Source organism: Diplotaxodon limnothrissa, linkage group LG3 (genome assembly GCF_057381915.1).
Source record: "Diplotaxodon limnothrissa isolate DT_005_m linkage group LG3, D_limnothrissa_male_GT1.1, whole genome shotgun sequence".
NCBI lineage: Eukaryota > Metazoa > Chordata > Actinopteri > Cichliformes > Cichlidae > Diplotaxodon > Diplotaxodon limnothrissa.
This window is the reverse complement of record NC_140598.1, coordinates 18,844,604-18,862,589: the sequence shown is the minus strand read 5'-3', so window position 1 is coordinate 18,862,589 and position 17,986 is coordinate 18,844,604. Positions and strand designations below refer to the sequence as shown.

Here is a 17,986-nt window from a genome sequence, read left to right as displayed (position 1 = left end):
GCGCTAGCTTATGTGGTTCCAGATCTACAGAGATTTAAAAATAGTTACGCAAAACGGAGCGTGCCCGCTCCGACCGGCTTTAAAGGGTTAAGAGGATAAAATGACCCTATTAATATATCCATATTGATACATATTGATACCATCCTTTCACTCTTCACATGCATTTACTAAATGTAATAAAGCTTTATCCCTTTATAACAAATAGAAATCCCATCATCAGTATATTATTCATTTGAACCACAGATTGTGGGTCTAATTGAAGTGAGATCCACAGCTTTGACAGCCAACAAGCACTGATCAGCTGACCTCAGAGAGCCAGATATTATGTATGGTTGCAGTAACTCACTGACAGAGGTGGGTAGTAACGAGTTACATTTACTCCGTTACATTTACTCCGTTACATTTGCTTGAGTAAGTTTTTGAAAAAAAATGTACTTTTAAAGTACCTTTTTTGCAAGATACTTTTTACTTTTACTTGAGTACATTTGTGAAGAAGAAATGGTACTTTTACTCCACTACATTTGCAAAATTCGACTAGTTACATTTAAAAAAATAATTGGTTTAACACATTAGATAACATGCCACCAGTGGAGTTTCCGGCAACTTTTTTTTTACCAATCAGATGTGGCCATGCAGTCACATGACCAGTTTGAAACTGTGGCAGGCAGAGCGGCCCAAGCGTTTCAAAGTAGCGGACACAGGAAAGAAAAAACACATGAAAACATGGCAGAGCCAATTGTCTACACTAGAACTGAAGAGGATGAACATCCTTGGCCTCACATACAAAGGATGTTTCGCTTTTTTTTTTTTTTTAATTAGGGATGCACGGTATCGGCCTCGATACCACATTTTCTAAAGTACTCGTACTCGTTAAAAGTCCCCCGATACCGAGGACCGATACCACGGTCTGAGACCTGTCTATGTTTGAGCGGAATGTAAGGGGTTAATCACAGGCGCCGAGTGCCCGCCCCCAGGCCCTGAGTACCCGCCCCCAGGCCCCGGCTGCAGCTCAGAGCGGGGAGAAAGCGAGGCGAGACATATCAGCTGTGTGGAACTATTTCAAAGTGAACGAAGACGCGAAAACAAAGGCGGACTGCAAATTGTACTCAGCGAAATTGTCCAGAGGAGGCTCTAAAGGTAGCGCATTTAACACAAGCAATTTAATCAAGCACCTAAAATCCCAACACAACAACGAGTACAGCACGTATTACATGCTCCAGTCCCTCATTGAGCAAAAGCGAGTGCTGGGCGTGTATGTGTACGACCACGAACTCCCTGACTATCTCACCGCTCACCAATGGGCTCTTATGGAGACGACTGTTGCCATCCTCGCCCCCTTTGAGGAACTAACTAAAAAAGTGAGCAGCTACGACGCACTAGCCTCTGATGTCATCCCAGCTGTGACTGGGCTAGTGAGACTTCTAAACAGAGAAACAGACGAACAAATTTAAAATTAAATTTTGTTTTTTTATAATTATTTATTTTGTAATATGTTGCATACAACATGCTTTTCATTTTAAATAAATGTTCTTAATTCCAAACTACTCCCTTGTTTGTTTTTTGTTAAATTATAGGACTAAAGCTGTTACCTGCAAATTTAAATCATGTTTTTATTAAGTACTCGGTATTGGTATCGGCGAGTACTGAAATGCAAGTACTCGTACTTGTTTCCAAAAAAGTGGTATCGGTGCATCCCTATTTTAAATGAATCAGAAACATTTTATTGGTTTTTTTGGGTTTTTTTTTTGCCTGTCCCATTTGGTTCTTTAGCCATCAGAATTGTTGTCTGAAGACCAACAAGGATACCCAATGGATTTATTTTGCCAAATGGATCATCATGGCATTGCCGTATTGGTCCATTTGATCGACCTTTGTTTTTATTATTTAATTTATTTTATTTTCAGTTGTTACAGACGGGACAGACATGAGTGAGGGATAGGAAAGGGAGAAAGAAAGAGGAAGGAGAAGAAAAACAGAAGGGGAGAGGGACAGTGAGAAAGGGGAAAAGAAATCTCCTGGATCACCTGTTGAGAGAGAAAGAATAGAAAACAAGCAAAAAAAACAAAACAAAGCAACATACTAAACACAACACCATCGCATTAATCTAGCTAAGTGTAAACAGCAGTAAATACTAAATATTGAATGTTGTTGTGCAGCACGCAGGACAGACAGCGCACAATGTGCTTTGAAGTAGCAGCCAAGAAAGGTGTAATTTAAGTCTACAAACAGTGAACACCCGTGTGCTAGTGATGGGACTTCCGGCTCTTTTTACAGATCCGGCTCTTTCGGTTCGGCTCACTAAAAAGAGCCGGCTCTTTCGGCTCCGAACCGGCTCTTCAGGTTGTTTTGTTGCTTTAATTAATTTATTATTAACAATAATATAAAATTATGCACAAAAGGAATTACTAACGTAAAAAAAGTGGTTTTATTTATATATGTTTATATATAAATATATGCGGTGGCCCCTAGAGACAAAACACGTACAAACTCCAAAACACATTTCTAGCATGAACTGAACTTCCAAAGCAGAGCTACTAGATCACTTAAATTACACAATTGAAAGAATGTGTGTATTGTTTGTGTATTTATACACAGGCACTCATATATATTCAAATAATTTAAAAAAAAGTTCATTTACCTGTTACTACCACACACCAAATCTGGTCGTTGGTACTTGCTGGCTTGTGTAGCCACAAGATAACAAAGGCTCAACACTGCGCCCAGCATCCTGGAGCACTTCTGTTGTCTTTTGTACGTGTTTTGAGTTTTTATGTGCTTCTGAGTTTTTATATGCTTCTGAGTTTTTACGTGCTTCGGAGTTTGTACGTGTTTTTACGTGTTTTGGAGTTTTTACGTGTTTTGGAGTTTTTACGTGTTTTGGAGTTTGTACATGCTTCAGAGTTCGTACGTGATTTGAAGTTTGTATGTGCTTTGTCTCTAGGGGCCACCGTAAATATACTTTTATTTATTCACTCCACATAAAATGTAATAAATAAATCACATAATACAAAAATCAACTATTCACATTTCAAGTTTTAACTATTTAAATTTTCAGCTTTTTTCTTTTACAAATTTAAAGTGAAAACAACACAAAACACTGCAAACCACAACACAATTAAATATAAATTATAATATGAAAACAAAAAGAACATGCATATTCTCTGTCATATGGGCCTGCATGAATAAACTTTCTGAATCCTTTATCATCTGCAACCGAAAATAGTTGTGGATGATTACTATACCTTTCTAATGTTGTTGTCCCTGCCTCTCTTTCTCTCTCTCTGGCTCTGTTCCTGTGCTACTGAGTGTAACTACCGCCCCTCCCCCCCTCTGCCCAGCGTAAAGCACAAGGCTCGCTTGCAGAGTGCAGTGGAAAAAAAGTGCGAGAGAGAGGCTGAGAGAAAGAAAAAAAAAACAAAACAAAACACGTGACGGCTCGCGATAAGGAGCCGGCTCGCGTCGTTCACGTTAAAGAACCGGCTCTAAGAGCCATTTCGTTTGCGAACGACCCATCACTACCGTGTGCACACCTGTGTGGATCAGCGCGCTTGTATTCAAATGGTCTCCACATGTAATGGTCTGCAAGAGGATGTAGAGAGCCATAGCCCCGTCCCCCAGGGCATGAAGCAGGCATGGAGGAGATCCAGGCCCCAGACATCCAGAGGCCCCAGAGTGCGAGAGCCCAAGGAGGACCACCGGAGGGGCATCCGTGCCACCCTCATGGGAAGGGCTAAGGATCCCCAGATGAGGGGTCACCCAGTAGCCACCGAGCAGAAGCTAGAGGGGGCTGCACCGGAGTGCCCGCCGGCTCTGCCGGCAGCCAGCTGTGCCAGAGTGAACCAAGCCACAGGCCCAGAGGCCGGAGGCCCGAGGGCCCCCCGTGCCCCGGAAGAGGCCTGACCGAGCAACAGGCGCCAGGCCCCGCCAAGTAGCCACCGGGAGTGAGCTGGTACATACCTGAGCGCCCAGCCAAAGACACCAAGGACCACCAATGCACCGACCCCTGAGGGCATCAGTCACCGGCAGGGAGTGTGGTGAGGGGAGATAGGCCTCCACACTTTGGAGGGCCTGGGAGTTCCCAGAGAGGTGGAGTCTAAGACCCAACCTGACATATAGACACAGACAAACAGGCACACACAGACACAAACATGCATTCCCACCCTCATGCACACATATACAAACACTCAGCACTCACCCAACGTAAGGATTGACATAAATGGACATGTACACACAATCACACTCCCCAACCATACTCTATACCCCGGGTCCAGGTACCCTCGCCCCCAGAGAGGGGAAACGGCACCCAGACCCATGAGATGTTACCCTTCCCCCCAGGGTGGAAGCAAGCAGACCGTCCCAGGCTCCGCAGCAGCAGGGAGGCCAATCGGACAGCCAACATCTCCTCCCAGCACCCCTGCCCCAATGGCTAGTAGAGAACGGGGGTGTGTGAAGACCCCATACCTCCCTCCTCCCGCTCATGTGTAGTGTTGCTGCGTGTTGTTCTAAAGTGCATTTAAAACAAGGGAGAGCATGGTGCTGCTGCCAGAGAGCAGCAGGTGTTAGCACGGCCCCTCCCGAGAACCCTCAATGTCGACATGGATTTAAAATTGAGAGGTGGACACCGGCGCCAGAGGTAGGTTTGAGTACACAGACCGTCCACTGGATGCTGTTAACGTGCCCACCCTCAAGGCCCTATATATATGTGTGTGTTATGAGAGTGTAAGTAATGTGGATGTCTAAGTTGTGAGATAAAATTGAGGCACAGGTTGCCAGAAGGGGACGGGGGGGGGGGGGGGGGGGGGGGGTGTGTGTGTCTCCCCTGCACCCTGGTGACACACCCGCACCCCAAGGCCCTACCTGTGTGGGTGGGTGTGGTGCAGCGGGAAGAGGGAAATAGCCAGGGATGGGGAGGAAAAGGAGGGAGGGGAGGATGCCCCTCCCTAGGGCCAGCTCCCCCGCTGACCCCAGTAGGCACCCCCGTCCTCTGGTACCCACCAAGGCAAGGGAGCCCAGGCCCATCCAGCCCGGGGCCTACGGCAGCAGCACTGCCAAGCCCCACAGGACCCGGGGCAGCCCACCCTACCCCACCGCAGAGGAAACTGTACCCACCCCAATATTCAATCATCTCCCAGACCACAAAAGACAACAGACACCCAGGTTAAGTTTAGTCTCCACCTCTCCTATGTCTCTTCCCCACCTGCAGAGTGGACTCCTGCAAGGATGGAACAACCTCCCTGCCAGTTGAAGAGCGTCCCAGTTAGGTCGATGCACAAGAGGCCCCCTGTGCCAGGGCTGAGCCCCCGTGCACCCACCCGCCCACAACCTCGGTGACACACCGAAGAGGACCGAAGGATGTTTCACTTAAAAGCAGTACAAAAGAATGGCTATGTCTTCAGTGTTGGTGTCTTCAGTGTGAGCCAAAACAAAAGCTCGTGTAACCTGAGGAAACGGTACGTTTTTTCCAAATATCTTTTTAGCTGTGGTTAGCTGGATGTCAGTCTTATGTTACAGCACCTGTATCGCGCTCGAGCTGCGAGTCATATTTTCGGCGCTACGTTGTAGTGAGATAAGTTTGTGGGTGTTTTGTGCAGCTTTGGCTGTCCTTTTAACTGCTCGCTGGTTAGCTAGCGTGAGCTATAAGCTAACAGCTAGCCTGGTTAATGACGCTAGAGTTCCATGCACATGTAAACACAGCTCGTCTCTACTAGTGATGGGATTTCCGGCTCTTTTTAGAGAACTGGCTCTTTCGGCTTGGCTCACTACAGGGAGTGCAGAATTATTAGGCAAATGAGTATTTTGTCCACATCATCCTCTTCATGCATGTTGTCTTACTCCAAGCTGTATAGGCTCGAAAGCCTACTACCAATTAAGCATATTAGGTGATGTGCATCTCTGTAATGAGAAGGGGTGTGGTCTAATGACATCAACACCCTATATCAGGTGTGCATAATTATTAGGCAACATCCTTTCCTTTGGCAAAATGGGTCAAAAGAAGGACTTGACAGGCTCAGAAAAGTCAAAAATAGTGAGATATCTTGCAGAGGGATGCAGCAGTCTCAAAATTGCAAAGCTTCTGAAGCGTGATCATTGAACAATCAAGCGTTTCATTCAAAATAGTCAACAGGGTCGCAAGAAGCGTGTGGAAAAACCAAGGTGCAAAATAACTGCCCATGAACTGAGAAAAGTCAAGCGTGCAGCTGCCAAGATGCCACTTGCCACCAGTTTGGCCATATTTCAGAGCTGCAACATCACTGGAGTGCCCAAAAGCACAAGGTGTGCAATACTCAGAGACATGGCCAAGGTAAGAAAGGCTGAAAGACGACCACCACTGAACAAGACACACAAGCTGAAACGTCAAGACTGGGCCAAGAAATATCTCAAGACTGATTTTTCTAAGGTTTTATGGACTGGTGAAATGAAAGTGAGTCTTGATGGGCCAGATGGATGGGCCCGTGGCTGGATTGGTAAAGGGCAGAGAGCTCCAGTCCCACTCAGACGCCAGCAAGGTGGAGGTGGAGTACTGGTTTGGGCTGGTATCATCAAAGATGAGCTTGTGGGGCCTTTTCGGGTTGAGGATGGAGTCAAGCTCAACTCCCAGTCCTACTGCCAGTTTCTGGAAGACACCTTCTTCAAGCAGTGGTACAGGAAGAAGTCTGCATCCTTCAAGAAAAACATGATTTTCATGCAGGACAATGCTCCATCACACGCGTCCAAGTACTCCACAGCGTGGCTGGCAAGAAAGGGTATAAAAGAAGAAAAACTAATGACATGGCCACCTTGTTCACCTGATCTGAACCCCATTGAGAACCTGTGGTCCATCATCAAATGTGAGATTTACAAGGAGGGAAAACAGTACACCTCTCTGAACAGTGTCTGGGAGGCTGTGGTTGCTGCTGCACGCAATGTTGATGGTGAACAGATCAAAACACTGACAGAATCCATGGATGGCAGGCTTTTGAGTGTCCTTGCAAAGAAAGGTGGCTATATTGGTCGCTGATTTGTTTTTGTCTTGTTTTTGAATGTCAGAAATGTATATTTGTGAATGTGGAGATGTTATATTGGTGTCACTGGTAAAAATAAATAATTGAAATGGGTGTATATTTGTTTTTTGTTAAGTTGCCTAATAATTATGCACAGTAATAGTCACCTGCACACACAGATATCCCCCTAAAATAGCTAAAACAAAAACAAACTAAAAACTACTTCCAAAAACATTCAACTTTGATATTAATGAGTTTTTTGGGTTCATTGAGAACATGGTTGTTGTTCAATAATAAAATTATTCCTCAAAAATACAACTTGCCTAATAATTCTGCACTCCCTATAAAAAGAGCCGGCTCTTTCGGCTCCCAACCGGCTCCCAACCGGCTCTTCAGGTTGTTTTACCACACACCAAATCCGGTTGTTGGTACTTCCTGGCTTGTGTAGCCACTAGGTAACAAAAGCTCAACACTGCCCCCTAGTATTCTGGACCACTTCTGTTGTCTTTTGTACGTGTTTTGGAGTTTGTACGTGCTTCGGAGTTTGTACGTGCATCTGAGTTTTTACGTGTTTTGGAGTATTTACGTGTTATGGAGTTTTTACGTGTTTTGGAGTTTTTACGTGCTTCGGGGTTTGTACGTGCTTTGTCTCTAGGGGCCACCGTAAATATACTTTTATTTAAGATAAGATAAGATAAGATAAGATAACCTTTATTAGTCCCACACGTGGGAAATTTGTTTTGTCACAGCAGGAAGTGGACAGTGCAAAAGTTATGACGCAAAAATTAGAATACAATAAGAATAAATACAGTACACAGCTGTACAGAATAGAATAAAATAATATACTATATACAGTAGAATAAAATAGAATAAAAATATACAATAAGATAAAAATAGAATACGAATGCTATATACAACTGAGTAAAAATACGATGCCAGAAAAGATTATTGCACTTAGTGTTATTGCACATGTGTGGATGTGTGTGTTTGTTCAGTTAAAGTCTTTGTTGTGGAGTCTGACAGCAGTGGGGAGGAAAGACCTGCGAAATCTCTCCGTCCCACACCGTGGGTGCCGCAGTCTCCCACTGAAGGAGCTGCTCAGTGCTGTCACAGTCTGCTGCATGGGGTGGGAGACGTTGTCCAACAGGGATGACAGCTTAGCCGCCATTCTCCTGTCACTCACCACCTCCACTGGGTCCAGAGGGCATCCTAGAACAGAGCTGGCCCTTCGGATCACCCTGTTCAGTCTCTTCCTGTCCCCAGCAGAGATGCTGCCGCCCCAGCAGACCACACCATAAAAGATAGCAGAAGCCACCACAGAGTCATAGAAGGTCTTCAGGAGTGGGCCCTCCACCCCAAACGACCTGAGTCTCCGCAGCAGGTACAGCCTGCTCTGCCCTTTCCTGTAGAGGGCGTCTGAGTTATGAGTCCAGTCCAGTCTGTTGTTCAGATGAACACCAAGGTACCTGTAGCTGTCCACAGCCTCAATGTCCATACCCTGGATGTTCAGTGGTTGCAGTGGAGAATGCTTGTGCCTGCGGAAGTCTACCACCAGCTCCTTGGTTTTACTGGCGTTGATCTGGAGGTAGTTCAGCTGGCACCAGTCCACAAAGTCTTGAGTCAGTCCTCTGTACTCCTTGTCGTCCCCATCAGTGATGAGGCCGACTATTGCAGAGTCATCAGAGAACTTCTGCAGGAAGCACTGGGTGGAATTGTGGGAGAAGTCTGCAGTGTAGATGGTGAAGAGGAACGGAGCCAGAACCGTTCCCCGTGGGGCCCCCGTACTGCAGACGACCCTGTCCGACACACAGCCCTGAGTCCTCACATACTGTGGTCGGTCGGTGAGGTAGTCCAAAATCCAGGTAGTGAGGTGATGGTCCACTCCAGAGTTCTCCAGCTTGTCCTTCAGAACCGAGGGAAGAATAGTGTTGAAGGCACTGGAGAAATCAAAGAACATGATTCTCACAGTGCTTCCAGCGGTCTCCAGGTGAGCGAGGGAACGATGTAGGAGGTGAATGACGGCATCATCCGCGCCAATGCCAGGCTGGTAGGCAAACTGAAGTGGGTCCAGTGATGAGCTTGTTAGGCGCCGAAGCTGAGCCAGGACCAACCGCTCCAGGGTCTTCATCAGGTGGGATGTCAGAGCCACCGGCCTGTAGCTGTTGAGGTCCTTGGGGCGTGAAGTCTTTGGCACTGGTACAACACAGGAGGTTTTCCAGAGCTGTGGGACTCTTCCCAACCTCAGGCTCAGGTTGAAGAGGTGCTCCATCACCCCACACAGTTGGTCCGCGCAGGACCTGACGACCCTCGAGCTGATGCCATCTGGGCCCGCTGCCTTCTTGCCATTAATCCTCCTCAGTTCCCTCCTAACCTGGGTGGTTGAGAGAGACAGGCTGGAGCCTTGTGTTGAGTGTGTATTGGATGCTGTTGTTGGGGGTGGGGGGGAGTGAGCAGGGTGAATAGAGGAGGTGTGAAGTGTCTGAGGTGTCAGAGGTGGAACAGCAGCAGTGGGGGTGGGTGAGTCTGCAGCCGATGTTGTAGACTGTCTCATGGTTGAATCAAATCTGTTGAAGAAATGATTCAGTTCATTTGCCCACCTCACATCCCTCCCAGGCAGAGAGTTCTGCTGTTTGTGGCCTGAGATGGTTCTGAGGCCTCTCCAGACTTCACCAACGTTGTTTTGCTGAAGCTGGTTCTCCATCTTCTGCCTGTAGCTGTCCTTCCCATTCCTTATCAGTCCCCTCAACTCTCTCTGCACCCTTTTCAACTCCTCTTTGTCTTTGGATTTGAAGGCCCTCCTCTTCTGCTTGAGGACAGCTTTAATTTCTGGGGTAATCCAAGGTTTGTTGTTGGAGAAACACATTTATACCCTCCACATAAAATGTAATAAATATAATACAAAAACCAACTATTCACGTTTCAACTTTTAACTATTTAAATTTTCAGCTTTTTCCTTTTAAACAAACACAAAACAACACAATTAAATATAAATTAAAATATGAAAACAAAAACAGCATGCATAATCTCTGTCATATAGGCCTGGATTAATAAACTTTCTCAATCCTTTATCATCCACAACTGAAAATAGTTGTGGATGATTACTATAGCTTTCTAATGTGACGTTGTTGTCCCTGGCTCTCTTTCTCTCTCCCTCCTGCTCTGTTCCTGTGCTATTGCGTGTAACTACCGCCCCTCCCCCCTCTTCCCAGCGCAAAGCACAAGGCTCGTATGCGGAGTGAAGCGGAAAAAAAGTGCAAGAGGGCGAGAGAAAGAAAAAGAAACCCACAGCTCGCGATAAGGAGCCGGCTCGCATCATTCACGTCAAAGATCCGGCTCTAAGAGCCGTTTCGTTCGCAACCGACACATCACTAATAGCTACAGGAAGGTTCAGCCCGCCCACAGCAGTGACCCCGCCCACAGTATTAGTCAGATTTGAGTGAAACTAGCACACAAAGGTCACCTGAGGCGTTGTCACTCAGTCGTCCTCAGTGGACTTGAACTGTGAACCTCTGAACCTTCTTTTTTGTTTCACTCATTCCAACAGCTGTGATGGAGTCAGAGCAGCTTCTTCGCTGATGTTCAGGTGAAACTGAACTTAATAAACTGTGTATAAATGATACACCTGCCGTTTCTTTCCATTTTTTACAACCACTTAAAAATATTACTAAAACTAAAATAAGAGAACAATCAGGTGTTGCAATGAGATGCCCCACAAATGATGTGTGCCAGTAAAAAAAAAAAAAAGTTTGTACACCAAAAGACAGAGGAGAACAGCACAGGGATAAACCTGCAGGCCTGACAACAGGTGGTGTATCACTCCGCTGGTTTTCTACTTAGTGACAGTGTTTACGTTGCAAATGTGCCTCTGTGACATTCATTAGTGCCCTCACTGACGCACAAAACAAAACAACTACACAACAGTAATTGGTTGACATGGTACATTTTTGTTTTCTGTAGCATCTAGTCCTTTTTACTGAATTATCCACCACATTAAATTTCATGGATTTGACCACACACAAGGCATCTCCTTCACCACCTCTGTTTTGCAGAGACTGTGAATTCATAACAATCTAGTTATTGATAGATGAGAAGAAGTTGTTGTCAAGATCTATTTCATATTCCAAGTCCTGTGTATTATGATCCATATAGTTAAATGTTTTCAGTTCCAATTGATCATATTCTGCAACTGTCTGACTGATGCAGCTATTTCTTCCAGATGTTTCAGTTCTTCCTTCCTGTGTGTGTCATAAGTGAGTGTGTGGTTGTTTGTTACCTTGTTTGTAGTCCAGATCATGTTGCTCACTGATATTTTTCAAGATCCACCATGTCTTTAATAGTCAGAACTTTAACGTCATGCTCCCCAGGTCCCTCATTGCTGTCAGCGGTCACCGCCTGAGCGTATGACCGGAGTTCAATATGGAGCCCATTGATAATAACGTCATTTATCCTGGAGTATTGTTCCAGGTTAGCAACCCTACTTTCCAGGTATGCAATCTTTTTATCTTTTTCTGCAGTTTGGATATGGAGGGGCTTTACCTCCTCCACAATTTCAAGGATACTTTTCTGCTGCAACCGATAGTGGAAATTTCCTCCATTAAGAAGTCAAGAGACTTTTTAATGTCCTCGACTTCCTCAGCTCTCGGTGACCTCTTCGGCATCATTTTATCTGGATTCACTGGTAGTAGGTACGGGGGCTTTATTTTGATTTCAATGTAAAATCCTCATCAATACAAAGCAGCAGACATCAGCAGCATCAAATGAATGCTGCAGTGTTTTATTGCAAAGAAGTTGGGGAGGAAACCTGCTCCCCCTGTTGCTAAGACCCCCACCAATGTTTTCTGCCTTAGGCGTGACTCTGCCACCTCAACTGCCTTCTCGGCCTTCCACTTTCTTCCTGTCCTTACCTCAATACCTGCTGATGCCACCTTGCAGTCTTTAGAATCCCTGTACTGTTTTTTTTTCTGTTATTAAATTGTTCTCCCATTAGGAGCTCAGTGTGAGTGGAGTTTTTTTTCTCCTCCTCTCACCTCATGTCATGTATTTTTGTTGGTTTTTTTTTCCTATCAGCCTACCTCTCTGATATGTCTGCCCAATGTGTTGTTTGTGTAAGTTTGGTCAGAAGGTTCCTCTGTAAGTGTGCATGCGCCATTAGGGTGCTGCCTGCTGTAACCCTAATTTCCTTCGGGATTAATAAAGTATTCTGATTTTGATTCTGATTCTGTAGGGCTTCTCGTGTGCGAGCCACCTTGAACTCATCTGTGAGACCACTGAAGGGTAACTGCAAGCTGTTGCTTGCACCATACAAGGCGGCGCTGGTGAGGCTGCAGGGAAGTCCCAGCTACTTACGAAGAAAGCCACTAATCTTCCTTTCAAGGGATTCCAAGGTAGTTATTGGAACTGTATAGACAAGCAGAGGCCACAGGTTTCGGGGCAGGATGGAATGCTGGTAGATCCAGGCTTTAAATCTTCCAGGCAGGCTGGACTTGTCCACCTTAGTGAACCACGCTCCTAGCTCCTCATTTGCCTTCTGAATGGCAGCAGAGTCTTTCAGGCTGGAGTCAAAGAGTTTCCCCCAGTGTTAGTGACATGTCACTTTAACCTGCTGCTAAATGAAAACAAAACATTTATGTCTATGATTCAAAGGCAGCTTTGCTTCCTGTGCTGCTGCTGCTGTGCTCCTGGATGATGCACATGTGAATTTGAATGCTTCTCAAATTAAAGCATTGCCCAGTTTGGATCACAGTTCAGTCACTACTCTTATAAATTCTTGCTGTGGCCACAGTTTCATCATCACTTTGTAAAGAGGGAACTTCATCTGACACATTTTCACACTTTTGAAGTGGAAATGATGCTTTGAAGGAAACACAGAATGGATTTTCTGCCACAAAAGAAACAGCAGCAGACTGAGGAAGTTGGAATGTTACATTTCAGACACTTTGATAAGTCTTCACATATCTCGCGCCAAAACTTCAGAACTGGTGGACAGAACCAAAGAGCGTGGATATAATTGTCCGGTGAATTGGTTTGGCAGTGTGAGCAGTTGTTGGTAGACGTAAAGCCCATCTTGAACATCCGATGACCTGTATAGTGCACTCTATGTAGTATTTTGTATTTAATTAATTGAAGACTGGGATTTCTGATTAGATGAAAGGTTTTTAAGCAAATCTGAGACCAGAAGTTTAGGTCTAAGTTAACTGATAAATCCGCTTCCCATTTTGCAATAGGAAGTGATATTGATTCATCTGTTTTAGAAAGCATTCTGTATATTTTGGATAGTAATTTGGGGGTTTTAAGAGTAAGAAGTTGAACCACACTTGGTGGTGTTTGTAGTTCAACTTGACCCGGTTTAAATTTCTTTTTTACTATGGATTTAATTTGTTGATATTCTAAAAATCTTTTCTTGTTGATCCCATATTTAGCCTAGCGTTGTTTCTGCTTAGCTCACACTCTGCTCTGCTCTGTATGGATGTATTCAGCTAATGCTAGCTATTGCTGAGACGGCATGAAATGACAAATTTGTTAGTATTCAGCTGGTTTATTTAATTCAGGAGGAGCAGATGGACGTCTTGCTGGTGTGGTAAAGGCAAAGCTTGTGTGGTCCTTTCTGCGAGTGTGAGCTGTGAATTTTCTGTGACCCGGAGGACTGTGTTTGCCGCACTCTACTGGCGGCCTTGACCCTTTTCCTCCCACCTGTCCCTTTGAACTCTCAGGAGCCATGAGTACTGATATTTGCATGTGCCTTCCAAAAATCAGTAAATAAATTCAGCAATACATGCCTGAGAAGAGCACATGTGACCATGGCATGACATGTGATTAAAAAGGGGCGGCGTTGGCAGCATCCGAGACATAATAATGTGGCTTCTATTTATTCCAAGCAAGTGCATGTATAAAAGAAAACAGCCAACATGTCATTATTATTTCAGCTGTGGACTGTGAAGACCAATAAAGGCTCTCCATTCACTTAACACAGCCTGATCTAAAGTGTGGTGAAATTAATGTGATCTTATAGGCAGGATTACTGTCATATAGTTGAGACAGAAACAGACTGCAGGCTGTCTGACACATATCAGCAGAGAGAGGCCACAGTACTCTCTAGTTTCTACTTTCAATAGAAATGTAGAAATGTTGTTCTACCTTGTTCTAATCTGCTGCTGAGTTTCTTTCACACTGCTGGAAACACAGAACACACACCAAGAATATCTGTTTAACCAATCACATTCATTTCACTTTGATCTGCCACGAACTGCAGCGATTTCCACGTGTCCTTTTCAGGCTGTGGGACGGTAAGCTTTACCCATTCAGTGGATCCAGTTTAAAGTTTCACAGCTCTAATGTGCAGCCGTGTTACATCCCCCAGTAGGATACTATTTTTTCCCTTGTGAAATCATTTCTTGTGTTTTGTCTTTAATTAAAACTACTCATGCTGATAAAGGGGATCAAAGCGAGGGGTTTCATCCCTGCTTTTAACCCTTCCACTTCGATGGCACTGTGTCATTGACTGGAAAGCCTGAGGATGAAAACCCCATTAAAATACTGAGAGATACGGGAGGGTCCCAATGTGTGATCTTATCTAATGTATTATCAGTGGGTGACCGTTCCTCCTTTCATGGTAGTATTTTGATCCAGGGAGTTGAAATGGGTTATGTTGAAGCTCCTTTGCATTATGTACACATCAAGTCAAATTTGATTAGTGGCATCTTCTCTGTGGCAGTACGTCCCTCCCTTCCGATAAAAGGGGTGCAGTTTATTATGGCAAATGATATTACCGGTGGAAAGGTGCGACCTGTTCCTGAAGTAACGGATGATCCAAAATCAAACTTGGAAAAACAATGACCTAGCAACATGTTTTCCATCTATTTTTCCTACTTGTGTTCTCACCAGGGCTCAAACACAGCGTAGAGCTGCAGAGATTGATCTGGCAGATTCCTTGTTGGCTCAGACTTTGGCTGCAGATGACTTGCAAACCCTGACTGAACTTAAAGGCAACTCAAAGGATACTACTGAGAAGTGGAAGGATCTCCATCTCTCTGTTGGACTTGCCAGTCACACGTGGAAGCCTTATTGCTGCTCAGAAAGCTGATCCCTCATTGAATCAATGCTTTGCTTCTCTTTCTGAAACATGAGATAAGGCTTATTTTTTTTGGAGAATGCGCAAATGGACTGCACACCAAATATTTCAATCAGATGTAGAGGGACAGTGATCTGATGACTGTGACTGAGGACTACTTTGATTGTTATGGCTCTTGGCTATTGTCACTATGTAGTGTCCCTTGCACATGAGCACATGACATGTAAAGCATGTCAGATTGCATGGAAGCCAAACCAGATTGTTCCTAAAGCCACTCTCCATCCTATAGCAGCACTTGGTGAACCTTTTGAGCATGTCGTTGTGGACTGTGTTGGTCCATTGCTCAAGACAAAGAATGGTAATCGGATTTTGCTGACTGCAATGTGCACTTCGATTTGTTTTCTAGAAGCTGTTCCACTCAGAAGAATATTTGCACTTCTGGTGATTAAAGTGTTAAAAAGTTTTTCACCACTTTTGGTTTGCCAAAAGTAGTTCAGACAGACCAAGGTACCAACTTTCTGTCTAAACTTTTCAAACAGGTCATGCAGACTCTTGGGATTAAGCATGTTGTGTCAAGTGCATACCATCCTGAGTCTCAAGGAGCATTAGAGCACTGGCACCAGACATTCAAGGCAATGTTGCAGAAATACTACTTAGATACTGGAAAAGAGTGGGGTGACGGAGTACCATTGGTGGTGTTTGCTATTCGTGAAGCTAAGCAAGAATCATTTGGGTTCAGCTCAAATGAACTAGTGTTTGGTCATTGTGTTCGGGGACCTTTGAAGTTGCTTAAAGACCAGTTCCTGTCAACAGACAATGTAGTGAAACTAATGTTCTGGATTATGTTTCACATTTAAGCGAGCGCTTCCATAAGGCCTGGTTAGCAGCAGCAGAAGCCCTCTCCTCTGCTCAGGAGAAAATGAAGAGTTAAGAAATAAGAAAGCTGTTCCTCGATCGTTCAATCCAGGTGACAAAGATTTGATTCTTCTGCCAACTGCTAGCATTGTTTGCCCGTTTCTGTGGACCATACCTGGTGGATAAGAGGGTAAATGACACTGACTATGTGATTAAAACACCAGACAGGAAGCATAGATTACGCTTGTGCCATCTCAATATGCTCAAATCTTTTAATTCTAGAACTGATTCTCTCTGTGGTCTTGCAGATAAGTCTGCTGCATCTTCATCAGAACAAATTTCGTCTCCAGAATCTCTCTTGTTAAGCTCTTCTTCAGGACTGAGGCTGGGTTTAGATGAAGATGGGCCCAAACTCTGATGCCAGCTACCAGAGTGCCAGAATGCTTAATTCTGAGCTTTAAAACTAGCAAAAAATACACCTTTAAAAACTGACATCTTGACTCCTCATTCACTATTTTAACTTTATGTTAGTCCCTCCTATCCCCTAGGCTAGCCAGGGGACGTAACAGCCGTCACCTTAGAAATAAACAGCAGCACTGAGAACGCACTGGACCCTTTACTACGAAAACACAGCTCACTGTCTTTAACAGACTCAACGTTTTTCTTCCCTGGTTTTTACGGGAATTTCTCCAAAACATGTGTTGATCAGAATTATTGATAGACTGGTATAACAAGCAGGCTTGTTCAAGCTGAACATTTCTGCTGCTGCTGAATCATTTGAGGAATTTATAGCTCTGTAAATGTATTCCTATCACTGCTCAGATACTGTGTCCACACTCATATGTGATTATTAAATGTCAGCTCCCTCCAAAATAAGAGCTTTTTCAAAAACTCCAATTGAGATAACATTATTTAATTTAGAAACTTAGTTTGTTAAAACTGTTTCTTGGAGCATGACCTTGAATAATTAAGAGAAAAAAAATCTGATTTAAAAACACTTCATGATGCTCAATGTTTTTAATATTTTATACCGTGACTACTCTTGGATATCCACTTCTTTACGCATGAAGTATTCACTCTGTCAAATGTGTTTGTATTGTGTCAAACATTTTGATTCTTTTTCACCCTCATGTTGTGTTCTGGTCAAATTTTGACCAGTTTACAAGTTTGATCTCTGACAAAATGATTCCATGACTTTATCCACAAAGAGGATTTCAACATATAAAATTGTATTAATTTGCATACATTTTTTTCGTGCTTTACTTAACATTTGTTCACTCCTGGCATCCCTTGTCAAAAATGAACTATCATTAGAAATAGAAACAAGACAATAATACATGTACATAAACAGCAGTCTGCATGAGTACATAGGCATGTGGCCACTTCTATGTGCATCTGTCTGAGTGATTGCGATTGTGTGAAAGAGAACTCTTTAGAGTTCTTTCTTTTGTGTTTTTACCTTTATTTTCTCTTTCCTTCTGGCCCTTAACTTAGAATACACCAATAAAAAGGGTACAGATATCTTAAATGAGTAAATATAAACAAACCAAAGACTACCTGAATTAAGGAAGTAATCAAAACTAATTTAACTAACTAATCAAAACCAGATTACAACACCCCCTGTCTCTCTAGAGCTGTATATTTCTTGAAAATGTATGAATTTCTTTAATATGCTTTTCCTCATTTAATTTTTTCCATCAGGTCTCTTTTAGCTATTATGGCTTTGATGCATTCAGTTTCTTGTCAAAATATAACTGTTTTCCCCTCTCTGCAATTTAACTTTTGTGTCTCTCCAGTATTTATTTCTGCAAAAATGATGGTTAGAATAATTTTCGGTATCACTTTAAAATGCTGCCTTCTATCTCAGCCTAAAGCCATCCCATATCTGTATGCCATTTCTGATTCATATCCACTGGGACTTTGTATGAAGGTAAGGGTGCAAACAGGCATTTATTTGGTGTAATTATTTTTAATGAGGATTTGTTTCTGTGATAATTACATTTCTTTCCTTACTTTTCTTGGCAAGTTATGTTCTGTTTTAATATTTAATGACCCACTTTCACCCCCCCAGTAATTTGCTGTC

General features: G+C 43.8%; 1 protein-coding gene across 1 annotated transcript in view; it reads right to left on the bottom strand.

Annotated features, from left to right (window-relative positions):
- LOC146634784 (neoverrucotoxin subunit beta-like) overlaps positions 1-17,986 on the bottom strand; it is a 368,566-nt gene that overhangs the window by 313,797 nt on the left and 36,783 nt on the right. The gene's annotated exons all lie outside the window — the stretch shown is intronic.